The sequence below is a fragment of the Stegodyphus dumicola genome, chromosome 2, assembly GCF_044657685.1.
Source record: "Stegodyphus dumicola isolate Sdum_Otavi_A_Nest chromosome 2, ASM4465768v1".
In the NCBI taxonomy this organism is placed as follows: Eukaryota; Metazoa; Arthropoda; class Arachnida; order Araneae; family Eresidae; genus Stegodyphus; species Stegodyphus dumicola.
Genome location: NC_140769.1, coordinates 121867269 through 121881647, shown reverse-complemented (window position 1 = coordinate 121881647; position 14379 = coordinate 121867269). Strand labels below are relative to the sequence as shown.

Genomic DNA, 14379 nt, shown 5'->3' with positions numbered 1-14379 from the left:
GTACAACACATATAGATATATACCAATGTTAATTAATTTATATATATATATTTATATATATAAATTAATTGACATTGGTACCTTTAACATTTTGTTGCATACGGGCAACAGCATTATTGTAACTCTGGACACGGAATATTACTGTAAAGCAAATCATGTGTTTTATTGCATTACATCGCTGACATCACTCTTTAGTTCACCGAATTTGCTATCAGAGAATTTTTTTTTTCGGCGGAATTGCGAAAAATGTCCCATTTATCAGGAAGTTCTGTTGAGAACCTTCAAAGAAATGCTATCATCATATTGTGCATCCCCAAAATTTATCGGATAAAGAACGTTTCTTCAGAAACCTGGTAAATGGCGTATCAGCGATGTTCATTATTAGCCTTTCATATTTTCTCAATGTTATCCTCATTTGCACTGCGAAGTGGATGTCCAAAGTGTAACAGCCTGCTTGTGACATGCTTTTTATCTGGAAGATAATTTCCTGCATGTCTAACATCATTTTTTAAGTTTTGGGAATTTCTGCAACGGTCTCTACGTTTTACTCAGCAAAAACAAAAGTTTCACGCCCACTCCTTGTTCTTTACTGTTACACATCACAAAAATGGCTGCATGCTACCAGCAGGAATCTGCAAGAGTGAGCTCGTGCTGTTCTTCTCAGATTGATACCGCTTAACTATAACGTGCAGGAAATCAGATACCAACAATACTTAGCGGCACAATCCATTGCATGTATGTAAATAGATAGGTAAGTAGATATTGATATAGATATCAGAATAAGATGAAATATAGGAATTTATATAAGCCAAACAACTAAATTAATTGCTGTCTTACTAACATTTGGCTGACATTAATTCTGTATAAATATATTTTAGTATTTTCTGTTAAGAAACTATAATAATACATAATAAATTCCTTTAAGAGAACGTAATAATAATAATTTCTAGACTAATAATAATAATTGCTAGTCTTAGTAACAATAATTTGTAATAATAATTATTGCTAATTGTAATAATAATTAAGAAAATTTCAGATTAGGAAGTACATTAATATTAATTATTAAATTTAAGAAATTTGTTTACGTGATAAATTAAAATTTCCATGAATCCTGGATAAAAAATCTTTATTTCAAGTGCAATTGAATTTTTCGCAAATACTTTGTGCAGTAACCATATAAATAACGTTTTAACTCACTTCAGAGCTCTTATATCACTTCTATTGCAATTTTAATTGAAAAACTGAATAGTATATTCAGATTAACATAAGTATTTTTCATTCTTATATTCACAGTTCTTTACGTTTAGCCGCGAAACTGTATTGTAATAAATAATTATAATAATAATTATAATAAAGCATTCAGAATTTTAAAAAAAATGTCTTCCGCCTAGTATCTAACTTACATCAGTTATCACAAGTCATATCACAGATGACAGATGATTATTATTAGTAAAAAATGATAGGAATAAATGAAAAAAATAAAAAAAAGTCTGAAAGGTTTCAGATTTTAAATTACGTCCAAAGGGACTTTTTTTTACTATTTTGTCTGTTACCTTTATTTATTAAATATCATGTTCTTCGCACTTCAACCATAAAATTCATTTCAAGAGCAATATCAAAAAAAAAGTTTTAAATTGAGCATATATTTAGAATTTCCGATACAGAGTCTCGCGTGCTAGAGATAAAAATGTTTCTTCTGTACATCGTTGCCATTGCTCGCTTTGAAATCCTTGAGATTGTTAATAAAAAATTCGTTAAAAGTTTTATAAAATATGAAATCGATAATAAAACAAATTCCAAATTTCAAATTTGGACTTCCACATGCCCATATTCGCAGTAGTATTATGTCATTCAAAATTCGATGACTCTATGTACCGTTGTTTTATCACAATGTGAAAAACATACATACATTTATGCAGACTTCCATTATTTAATTTCTTCAAATAAAATGCAGGACTCTAACACTTCGTGGCAACAGTTTGAAAGTGAAACAGATATTTATAGTGAACCAACGCAAAATCGCAAAACGAAAACAATAGTCTTTCAGGGACAGAGCTCCTTTGGACTAATTATCATTTCTTAATCTTCATATAATAAACATCTAAATAATAAGAAAATAATTCTAACCATCATGTCAGGATTGACCTGCAGTCAAACCTAAATGGATTCAACTTATTAAAACTTCTATATAAAATGGTATAATAAATATTGCGTAGCGCATCTAACCTGTATGAGGCTCAAATGTTCTCTTGTCAAGTTATAAAATCAAGGTAAAAGTCATTTCTCTTACTAATTAGTGTCTTTTGCCGAATAATCTCCATAGACATCTCTATGCTCTATCAGACATCTGTATTATCTTAACTCTGGAAACTAGTCACTGGATTTTTCGTAAGAAAGTATCCTACCAAATGCTATTAGAATTAGAAAACAAGATTGCTCGTGGGCTTACGATTAGAATATGAAGTTTAGTCACTTAATTAAAAGGAAGCTTTGGAATTCTAACTTGCCTTATGTATCAGACTCCATTTAATAAGAAACAAATGTCTCGTGATGTTTTAGAAGAGTTCAATTTATTTTCCACTTATGTTAGCAGTTAACACTTTGTCACACCAATATAGTTTCAGAGCAAATTTTTAGAAGTTCAAAGCAATGATCAAAGCAAGTTTAGTTGTAGGTTTAAAAGTACGGTTAAGGGAACTTCTAGGAGCAGGATAAATAGTTAAATCATATCTGCAGAAAGGTAATTCAAAAAGTAATCATTCTAACAAAATATTTGTGAGAGAAATATATGCCCTTAAAAGTATTAGTGAATCGGAGTACTTGAGATTAAAATATTTGTTGAAACGATGAGATTGAAGCATTTTAATACCACTCGAAATCCTTTATTATGAACACCAAGTAAGTGAAATTTATACAGCTTTTTAAGAAAAAGGCCAAACCAGAAATAAAAAAAAAATATCATTTATGAATTTTAGAGCAAGACATATACATGTTTACCTAAATTTTGTAAAATGGTGTTGCTTAGAATTGTAAAACATAACCTTATTGTACATTGCATTTTTGTAGAATTCATGAATAGTTTGGTTTGGTTTATTTAATTATGGGAAAGCACACTAGGGCTATGGGAAGGGATGCCTTCGTGGAGGACTTTCTAAGGAAACTGGCGCGTATACACGTTACACATGGGTAAAAACCACGAAACCACCCATGCAGCGAACCCGTTCGCAGCGAACCACGGAACGAACTACCAGTGTTCAGCGACTTTACCGCTCGGCCGCTGGTAGGCCCTAAATTCATGAATAAAAAAATACGTTTAGACAGTCCTCCTTCTTTGCGTTCTAACAAAATTTTAAATAATTTTAATTAAAAAAATAATCTAGCAGCAAATAATTTCCTAATGCTAAAAAAATCTGATCTAGATATCACATGAGTTCTTTGTACGGCCTTTTAAATCATACACATTTTTTATGCTTATGATTTAACCTCCTTTTCTCGAATTTCATTACAGATATATTTCTCCTTCAGTTAGTTTACTTCTCGCTTCTTGACAACGCAAAAGCTAAAAAAAAAGACACAAATATCTTCATTAAATTTGTAAACTACAGAAAAATCTAAAACGCAAACTGCAGCTAAAAAGAGTTAAAAAAGCAAGTTTTATAATTAAAATAGTGTTTGTACGCTAAAAGAAGCAATTCGGGCAACGGGCAGGAAGATAAAATTTTTATTGCACTAACTAAGAATTCCAAATGTAAAACAAATTGCGCCCTTGTTAGATCTAGCGCCACTTTAAATTGTTCATAATTTTACAACTATTTCATGCAGATTAACTAAAGCTATTAAAGCTTTAACTGGAAAATTAAAGTCACTTGAACATAATTCAATCACTTTTAAAGCAAAAAAAATCAGAATTTACTATTATATAAGAATAAAAAATTCAGAGCTCATATATATATATATATATAATATGAGCTCTGAAACGATATATTGTGAAATACATCCTAACCATTCAACCAGTAAATTCAAATTCTTTGCTGTAAATTAGTCAAATAAATATGATGTATATCAGTTTATCATCTGCTTATACTCAACCGAAGCTTAAAAGAGTCTGGACTATGGCTTTCCGAATGGAGATACTTTAGTCTTGTAAAATCTGAGAAAAAACTTCTTACAGTGAGTAACCCAATACAAGAAGATGAAAACTTAAAACTTTTATGGATAATAAGATTCATGAATTTTTTTATATGCATACTATGTTTTCTTTCCCTCAAAGCTGTATTTTCTTCTGCTCTGGCGACACTCATGAAAATATATGAACAAAGTAATTTACGATGCAGGGTTAATTTTCGTAATTTAAACAGTTGTAATGTTTTTCCATGCATATAAGTATGTAAAGTAGTCAGCTTTCAAATTAAGAGGACGTTCTTTTTTTTTTTTTTTTTTTTTTTTTTTTTTCGTGAAGACTTTTATTAACATCACACACTATTTGAATTAAAACCTTGTCATGCATATGTAAACTTTTTAAATTTAACCTTCTTTAAAAATTCATAACTCAACTCCCGTTGCAAGAAAATAACAGCGATGAAAGAATAGATGGCGAAAACTCTTTAAGAATATAGTTATACACTGTCCTGGGCTCGTTAGCACTACACGGAAAGGTGTAGCAAAAAGAAGCATACCATGTGACCGTGTGGGAAAAGCAAAATCAAAATCAAATTAATATTTATACTGGCTTACAAAATTTTGCCTTAACTACATACTTCTATACTCACACATCTGAATGTGGCTATTTACGTGTGTCTCTTGAATAAACTTACAATAAGAAACAGTGTATGCGAAATGGGCATGGCTAGGTGGTGAGTTGCACTTTAATGTTTTTACGTCCACCAAACGCAGTAGTACAACTTTACACAGTATTACAGAGTACCACCGATAGTTACACTTCAAACTACTAATAATACTAAGAACGTAAACACAATGCAATGCAAAGAGCATCTAAAGAGTGAATTTAACTCGGAGATAGCCGGCCGCCGAGATATTATTTCTAGTATTTTCTGCTTCTTGAAATTATTGAAAGGCATATGAGGGCCGAATAACGGTGCATTAATTAACGTTATTCCGTTACAATACACATCGCAGTTATTCAGGGACCGGAACAAAATGTCGCCAAATGGTGGTCGAGTTTGGTGACTTTTGGCGATTTCTAGCCAATTTTTGCAACAAACGTTTGTTGCCTAAACCATTGATAGCTTGGCGAGATAACGCCAAATTAACGAGATAGCCGTTTACTCATTGTTAAATAGACTTACCCTTGTATTCTTACTTTTCCGGTAAACTCCGCCATTCCACATTTTAATTTACATTACACAGAAAAATGCATATAACAGTTTCACATATGAATATAACAGTTTTAGTCCTTTGACTGAAAGTCTATAAATTCCTAACTGTTCTTTTCTTAAAATGACTAACTCTCATTAAAGTTTTAAAGATATTGAATTTAAACACCGTGCATGCTGCTTGTAAACTAAAACCATAAATGTTCTATGTAACGTAAAAACAATAACTGCTGCGTGTGTGTGTGATTATAGCAAAGCCTCGAGGGCTATCTGCGTAAAAGGAGGGATGCCTTTGTGGAGGACTTTCTAAGGCAACTGGTTCGTATACAATAACTTCTGCATGTAATCTAAAAAAAAACTCCCAGTGCACCACCGAGACTATTGTTCTATTTAGATTTTATTGTAAGTTTCTTCTTTCCAGTTGTCTACAGACTGCTCTTGAAGTATTTTGTTTTCAAAAATGACTTGGACTGGTAAAATTTTATACCTTCTATTGTTTTTTTCTGTCTTTCACTGTACACATTAGAGTTTACTTCGTGCACAATTTCGAATCATATGTCCATCAGAAGATATTCACACAATATTTGCTTCTGTTACTTTAGTACAGTAGAATATTTCTACCATGAGAGATTTGTTTTTCCAGCCATAAATAAACATTATTCTCTTCACTTTATTTTCAACCTTTGCAAAAGGTTTCACAGACAGGGTTCGCAAAAGGTTCTGCAGACACAACTAATGAGAGATGCTTCACATGTTTTTCCCTTGTACGCTAATAATTAAGAAAATTTCCATTAAAAGCTTAGTAGATGATTTTTCATCATGCATATTTCCTCACTGATAAGAATAGAGTTGTATAAAAGTGTTTGAAACGTTCGCTTACTGAAGCAATGCGTTTTCGAATAGGTTAGATTGTTTTTAAATAAAAGTATGAGTAGATGAAAACAAACGAACAGAAAAAAAGCATGTGCACTTCAATTAGTCTATGGAATTAATGCAAAAGTTTAAAAAATGTTGTATTAATCTTGACATAAAATATTTTGTTTCTTGATGGGATTTCACGTGAGCAGAAATATTTTGTTAATTCACATAGTTCAGATCAACTTTCGCAATAATTTGCTTTTTAATTTATTGCAACTGTGTGTTCAGTAATATATCACGTATTTAAAATAGAATCGGTTGAATTTATATTCAGGAATACTAAGAAATAATTACACTTAATTACCTTATGCATCAATAAGCTTTCTGGTCCTTAAAGAAGTTCATGCTATTTATTACAGTAATTTAAACCAAAGAGGTGAGATTTTTTTCTTATGTTCAGCAGTCGGGTTTATTATCCTCACAATTTAAATACATTGTTAACTTAGTAAGGAACGCCTGATTGGCATTCATTGATATTTAATAATTATGTTAATATTAAGTTTTAAATTGCATGATGATAATTAGCGAGATTTATTTCAGAGTATTTCAAAGAAATATTTCATAAACAATAAAATAATAATTTTAAATTAGTTCCAAACATATTAAGATCTGAATATTTTATCATCTGTAATAGAAAATATGTTATTTTTTTAAAACATTTAACTGAAGAATTCACTAATTAACATCAAAAGCAAGACAGAATTATGGAGACAAAATGAAATTCTATTATTTGCCTATGTTTTTAAGATCAATAAGATGAACTCTAAAGACTGTAAACTATTAGATATTCATAAAATAATGTGAGTTAATTTAAATGCAAAACCTGAAAAAGGAAATAACGATTTTACATCATGTTACACAGAGTCTATCTTTAAACTTTCAGCTACAAAATATTTAAATCATTTTATGGCATAAATGTTTCTAAGGATAAATAAGAATTATTTTTACTGTAAAGTTGTCCTGCACCAAGAATGCCACGTCGGGTTTTAAAATCTCTCCAGATATTTGATAAAATGTTTCATTTTGTTTCTCACCTCGTTGAGAGTGCAAATGTGACTGCGATCATAAACGTCATTTTTCATTCCCTTTCATAGTTCCATTTCTGATTTTAAAATGTTGCTGTTCATTATTTATTCAAATTTTAAATATAATATTAGAATTGCATCGAATTTAAAAATATTTCTGGAACATTGGCAAAACTTGCTCAGTTGTTTCAATAAACTCACCTCTTAAATTTTATTGCCACATAAGCTTGTTAGAATATTATTAGAAATCAAAAGAAAGAAGAATGTTTACGATGAAAATTAAAATACAGGGTGTCTATAAAGTCATGGAATCAATTTGATGTTTAATAACTCATAAAATAATGAAGATATAAAGAACCTTATGGCATTTATTGATGGAATAACTTATATACTTTCTTTTTCAGGTTTGAATATCTTTACTTCTGCAAATATCGTCTGCGCGCGTGATTAATTTCAGATAATTTCATTTCCCAGTCTAAATATCTGTACTTTTCTAAATATCGTCTGCTTATTAATTGCATTTTTCCCTATTTTGTTTTTCGAAATTATTGCAATGTTATGGACGTTTTCCTTTGGAGATTTGTAAAAGACAACGTTTACAGGAGGATAGTGTCAAACATTGATGACCTAACAGCCAGAATTACAACCCCGCAATAGCCTCTATTTATGTCAACATGCTTGCCGGTACCTGGCGTGAAATTGAATATCGACTTGATATTCTCTGTGCGATGAAGGGAGACACGTGGAAGTTCATTGACAAGGTTCATGAAACTTTTTGAGTCTATCTAACCATTTATGTTATTAATTTTAATCTATCTTTATTATTTTATGAGTTACTAAACATCAAAATGGGTCCGGGACTTTATAAACACCCTTATTTAACTTTAGCGAAACTTTTAAAATGTAAAAACTGAATAAAAATTTTAAATACCATAACTTATATCTCTCGTTCAAAGCGAAGTAATATATTTAATTGTATTTTAATCAGAACTATAATTCCTACACAGATACAGAAAGAAACAAAGACGTTTAGAGTTATTTACAAACAAATATGTACTTTTTATGAATACGTCAGAGAAACGTGTAGTAAATAATATGTAGACAGAATATATATTATTATTACTTATTCTCAAATACGTCTGCTTTCGAAAGTTTTCATATATGTTTTTTTTAGTTTAAATTAAAAGTATGCTATTTAGTGATTACTTGAGTATATCAGAATTATTTGATTTAATATCAGTGTGAAAATATTAATATTTAGCAGTCAGCATGTTTCAATTATAAACTAAGACAAATAAAATATTTGGCAGGTATCACGCTTCAACTTCAGGCAGATTATTATAAATTTGAATTTTTTGCCTTCATAATTTTTATGTGTGTATTTTGAAAAACATCTAGTAATTTTTAAAAAAGAAGTTAGTTAATAAATTTTCTTTTGTTAATAAAAGAAATTTACCTCAAAGGGAAAATTTTCTCAGAAGGCCTATTAATTTCGTTTTAGGGGATTGCATCGGTTCACTGAATCACAAAAGCCTGAATCGCTTTTCAAACTGTTGCCACCAAATATTAGACCCTTCATTATAGTTAAATAAACTAAATAATGAAGAATCTGCGTGAGCTTATGTATGTTTCTCGCATTGTGAAAGAACAACGGTACCTAGACACATCAAATTAGTCCTTCACCCGAATATGGACATCTGGAAGCTCAAATTTGGAATTTAGAATTTTTTATCACCTGTTTCATATTTTGGAAAATATTAACGAATTGGCGATTAACAAACTCAACTATTTCAAAGCATTCTATTAGCATTAACGTCGCTTGCATCTTCAAGCCCGGATATTTTAAGCGCGAGGTTTCTTTACGTTTTTTACTGGTATTATGTTAGTAGCGTAGCAATGAAATGACGTTTCTATGTCTAAGTTTTTCTTTGTTAGCGTCGAATGACTTTGAAAGTCTGTATCACTTTTCAAATCCCGTTTTGAGTCCCACGTGAAAACAAAGACGCCCGTTTGGGTTTAATATGAAAATCTGAGAAGTTTTAGCCATTTTTCTTCTTATTATTATTATTAATATTGCGGCCATACAGCTACCTTTAAATCGCTCATTTGGTTCTCGTGCAATCTGAATTTGAGAGCACTGTTTTAAATAACGCAGATGTTTATGTTTTGATAGATTTAAAATTAAAAAAGTCACTTTTGTGAAAAAAATGTGAGATCCACATTTTCATACAGTCCACCGTCTTTACAGTTATAGTCGAGAAAACGTTATAGTCATTCTTATAAAATCCAAGCATTCAGTCCAGTCTAACAGGAAGACGAGGAGCAGAGTTGTACACACAGTTAGCATGCTTAAGAGACTTTTGAGAATGAAAGATTAGAGGAGTATAGAACTGTACACTAGTTCCTCGTGTACACAATAAAAACTCATGCATCTAATTGTTTTTAGTGACTGAATTAAATGAAATTACTTTTATCCCTTTTTATTGAATACTTAAATTTAATTAAATTCCACCACTCACTCTCAAAGGCTTTACAATAACATTAGAAGGATTTAAAATGCATATGGCAGATTTTACAAAATACTAAATACTTGTAATAGTAAGTAATGTACATATTTGATTTTAATTTAATAGTATAAATTGATTGAATAAATAGGTCGTTTTGTTATTTATTTTTATTCTCATACCAAAACCTCAGTTCCTATCGATTTGATTGCATTATCAGTTTAAAAGAATATATCTGACAAAGTGGAGTAATTTTAGAAATATGAATATATCCAAACATATTATCAATTTTGATGAACCTAAAATGTTACGCAGAGGCACAATTAAATTTAATCTAATTAAATGAGCTTCATAATCCACTAAAACATTAAGAGTTCATTTTACAGCTTCGCGAGATGATATCTAATAATGACTGACTAATTATAAAACACTATTCATGTATTTCTCAAATAATGTTCAGTTGAAGATAACTTTAAGAGAAAATCAAATTAGTTTTGTATCCAGCTTCGTCTTGTTGAATTCATTGCAGCTTGTTATCCGATAAACTCCTGACATTTCCTTTAATGTGTTAAATTACTCAGTTAACATCTTACGAGTAAAATACGAATCCAAAAGGAAACTCTTTTGTGGGTGAATATGCAAACAAGCTGGAAAGAGTGGAAATAACAAGGCATGTTGGTGTTTTGAAATTAAATTTTGTTGCTAAACGAGTAAAGTAAGGTAGAAACATTGTTCTGATTTTATATTGGAAGAATGTCGTGCAAATTAAATATAATGAGTAGTCTATTTGAATTTTCAAGCAAATTATCCCATAAAATTTCCTCTGCGAAAGGATTAGTGTACCGTCTTCTCACGGGTGTATAAATAGCTGACTAAATTTCATTAAAAGTTGTAGAGACATTAGGCATTTTGGAAGTCGGAAAGATGAAAAGTATGCAACGCCTTCACCGGGAATCGAATCGCGGACCTCGGGAATACGCGCCCAGTGTGCAGACCACCACACCACGAAGGCATGCCAAGAAGGTGGGAGAAATACTTTATATACTCACCCTTCTAAACGGCGACGGCGGTTTCTAGGCGACCCAATCGCCAAATCCTGGGCGTGGAAAGAAATCTTCCACCACCCTTTTAGTTCGCGCGCCACTGTAGAGACATTAGGTATTTTAGAAGCAGGCAACATGAAAAATATGCAACGCCTTCGCCAAGTATTAAACCGAGGACCTCTTTAATATGCGCCTAGTGTGCAGACCACACCACGAAAGCATTTTAGAAGGTATGAGAAATACCTTATAAAGTATTAAATAGAACACATAAAGAGTGCTGAAAAGGCACCTTTTTCTATTACTGACTCACGCCAAACATCTAATAATTTGAAATAATAGTTTCAACTTTTAACAATTTTGACAGCAATGAGATTTTGTTAGCAGCTAATGGATTTGTTGGTACAAAAATACAAAGGATTAATTGTAAGATAAGAATAATATGAAGTATGAGAAACGATAATAATAAAGAAAACTATTATGTTAAATAATATTTAATGCGCAACTCACTTTATCTAGCTCGTGATTAATGAAATATCATAGAAACCTTTCGTTTCGCGGATGGTTAACTGATATTATGAACGTAGGTGTAAAAGCGATGGAGGGCATTTTACAAGACTTTCAAAATGGCAAAAACATTTAAACTTTTTCTTTTCATTTGCAAGACACATATCAATGCGGTAACATTATTTGCGTCATATAATTAAGAATCATTTGAAAAAGTGATACATAACTTTCAACTGTTTTAATATAAATGAGAAACTATTAGCAGACAATCGAATTAATAGTAACGAAATGCACAAATTTAATGCGAAGAAAATCAAAGAAATATCCATTTAAATCTATAAACTGTTAACATGTGATTTTCATTGTACTACGTATACTTCAGTCGCAATGTCCAGAGCTCACACTGCCTTGATTCGGAGTTTCTGGTTTTTCCTATGTGTAACATTAAAAAGAGGCAGGTCCCTCAGCAAATACTCCACGAGAGTATCTTTTAAACAGCATGGAGCCCTAACAATACTAGTTATAAACAATAAAAGCGCATGTAAATTATAAAAAGTTGAATGTTTTAACATGAGAAGTTTCTAAATAGTCGAAATCAGTATCAGTTTTCTTATTTTCAGTATCCTGGATTCTTTCATGATGAAATACTACTTTATTTGATATACAATGTTAAACTTAATTTTGAAAATCTTTGAATTTGGATGATAATTTTATGTATTGGAAATATAATCTCAATATAAATTTTGAAACATTTTTCCATACATAAATTTCTCTCGTTTGTTAAATAAATTCTTAAAAAAGGAAACTTTTTATGATTTATGAAATCATTAAACTCATGAAATACAAATGCAAAAATATACATTGTAAATTAATGCAGTTGCACACAGGAATTCATACAATCATAAATGAAGAAAGTAACACATCTCTATGATAAGAAATTGAGTTTTAAATCTCTTACTCTGCACCGACACAATGTATAGACGAAAGGGCAGATGATTGATGGACGCAGTTATCCTTACAGTCTGCGTAGCTATAGTTATTCCATATAAGAAACGTATAACGTATATGGAATAAGCGTGTCCAACTGAAATATTTCCAGTAAAGCAAAAAATCTCCGAGGCCAACTGGGACAAAGATGTCAACTGGCAGCTGAAATAATTCTGCTTCTTTATGACTTTTGAAATTTTACACACACACACACGCATATATATATATATATATATATATATATATATATGAATACATATTTTTAACGGATTTAAGTTACTTAAGTGTTACAATTATTTTCCCAAAAGGGCTATTAATTTAGTTTTGGCACTTTGGGTTAGTTCCCTATAAAGGGCCTTCCACTTTTCAAATTGTTGCCACCAAATGTTAGAGCCATGCATTATATTTAAAGAAAGTAAATAATGAAGAATCTGCATGAATGTATGTATATTTCTCTGCACTGTGAACAACGGTATCTGTAAGGACATCAAATTTTGAATAACGTACTCCTCCACTCGAATAATTCTGTAAATCTTTAACAATAGCGAGCAATGGCAACACTGTACGAAAAAAAAAAAAAAAAACTTTTTATCTCCAGCGTGCGACACTGTGTATCGGAAATTCTAAAGATATGCTCTTTTAAAATTATTTTGTATTATTGCAATTGTATTGAATTTTATGGTATAAGTGAGAAGAAAACTATATTTAATAAATAAAGATAACCCAGAAAATGTTTAAGAAAGTCCCTTCGTGTGTAATATAAAGGAAAAAAAAGCTTTCTCTGAAAATCGGAAAGTTATCTGAAAGCTTTCAGATTTTTTATTTATTTACTTATTTATTTTGGAAATGATATTTTTCTAGCGTTTTGGTCAATTAAGTTAACATTTAATTCAGTTCTTTTTCCTTTTTTTTTTTTTTTTTTTTGTTTATTTAAATATAACAAAGTACGCTAGCTCTATCTGCTTAAGGGCAGGCAAGCCTTGATGGGGGGGGGATTTCAAGGGGAACTGTCTCGTATCCATGGGTAAATCCATCTACTACACATGGGGAAAAGCATAGAAATGTTGGGCCAGCCAGCCTGTTTGCCCCTCGAATAGAACCTAGGAATGTATAGGTAAAGTAAAAGTATGGGGGACACCAGCGATGTACCATAGGTTAACTGGTAATGCCTTCCCATACTAACTCTTTGAGAGAAAAAAAAAGGGGGTAATTGCAAGTTTTATAAGAATTTGCATAGACTGAAGCTTTTCAAAAGTTCTAAAGTTTGCCTATTATGGTACATCGTGCAATTCCACAGTACGCCCCGCATCCAGTATTTATTAAAAATAATGGTGTAGGTCATAAGTAGATTACAAAATAGTAGGAATACAATTATCTGATTCTGTTCAAAAAATAGGAGATAAACATAATTAATAAACAAATAAACATAATGAGATAATTATAATTAGTACTGGCAACACAATGTTAAATGAACTGTTATGATAATGCTAAAGAGGTAGGTGTCTATGGGTTATTTCAGATATATTGGTTTATTGCAGTTTATAAAGTTCACGAGCGGATCCATTTTGTCCATAATCACAGCATGTAAAAGTTCACTAAGTTTAAACTGTATGTGGACTTACACTCGACAGAGATCTAGGCCGTAGGAAGAGAGTCGTTGCATAATTTTCTGAAACTTTGGATATTGATATTTATCTTTAATTAAAAACCTTTGGAATGCAGGAGGTCAGTTCTTGGGAATTTTATGTGAATATCCTCAGTTAAGGGGCATGAGAAAACGTAGTGATCAGGAGTTCCCTGTTCCCCACATATGCAGATATCAGAATTTGCCAAATTTCTTGCGTAGAAGTATGTGGGGAAGGGTCCATGTCCTGTTATAAAGTAATTTAGGGATGGATTCGAGTTCAGAGATGCTAAGCTTACATTGGGCATCAAGTTATATGTGCGTCTTCCCCGTGGAGCATTGTTCCACAAATCTTGCCAAGATTTTGAAGCAAGTTGTTTTAGTTGGTATTTGAAATTTGAGCGAAGCCACGGAATGATGATTTCAGTACCATCTTGATTA

At 31.2% G+C, this 14379-nt stretch overlaps 1 protein-coding gene across 2 annotated transcripts in view; it reads right to left on the bottom strand.

Annotated features, from left to right (window-relative positions):
- Positions 1-14379, bottom strand: part of LOC118181399 (lachesin-like) — a 1014793-nt gene that overhangs the window by 826165 nt on the left and 174249 nt on the right. The window lies entirely within an intron of this gene.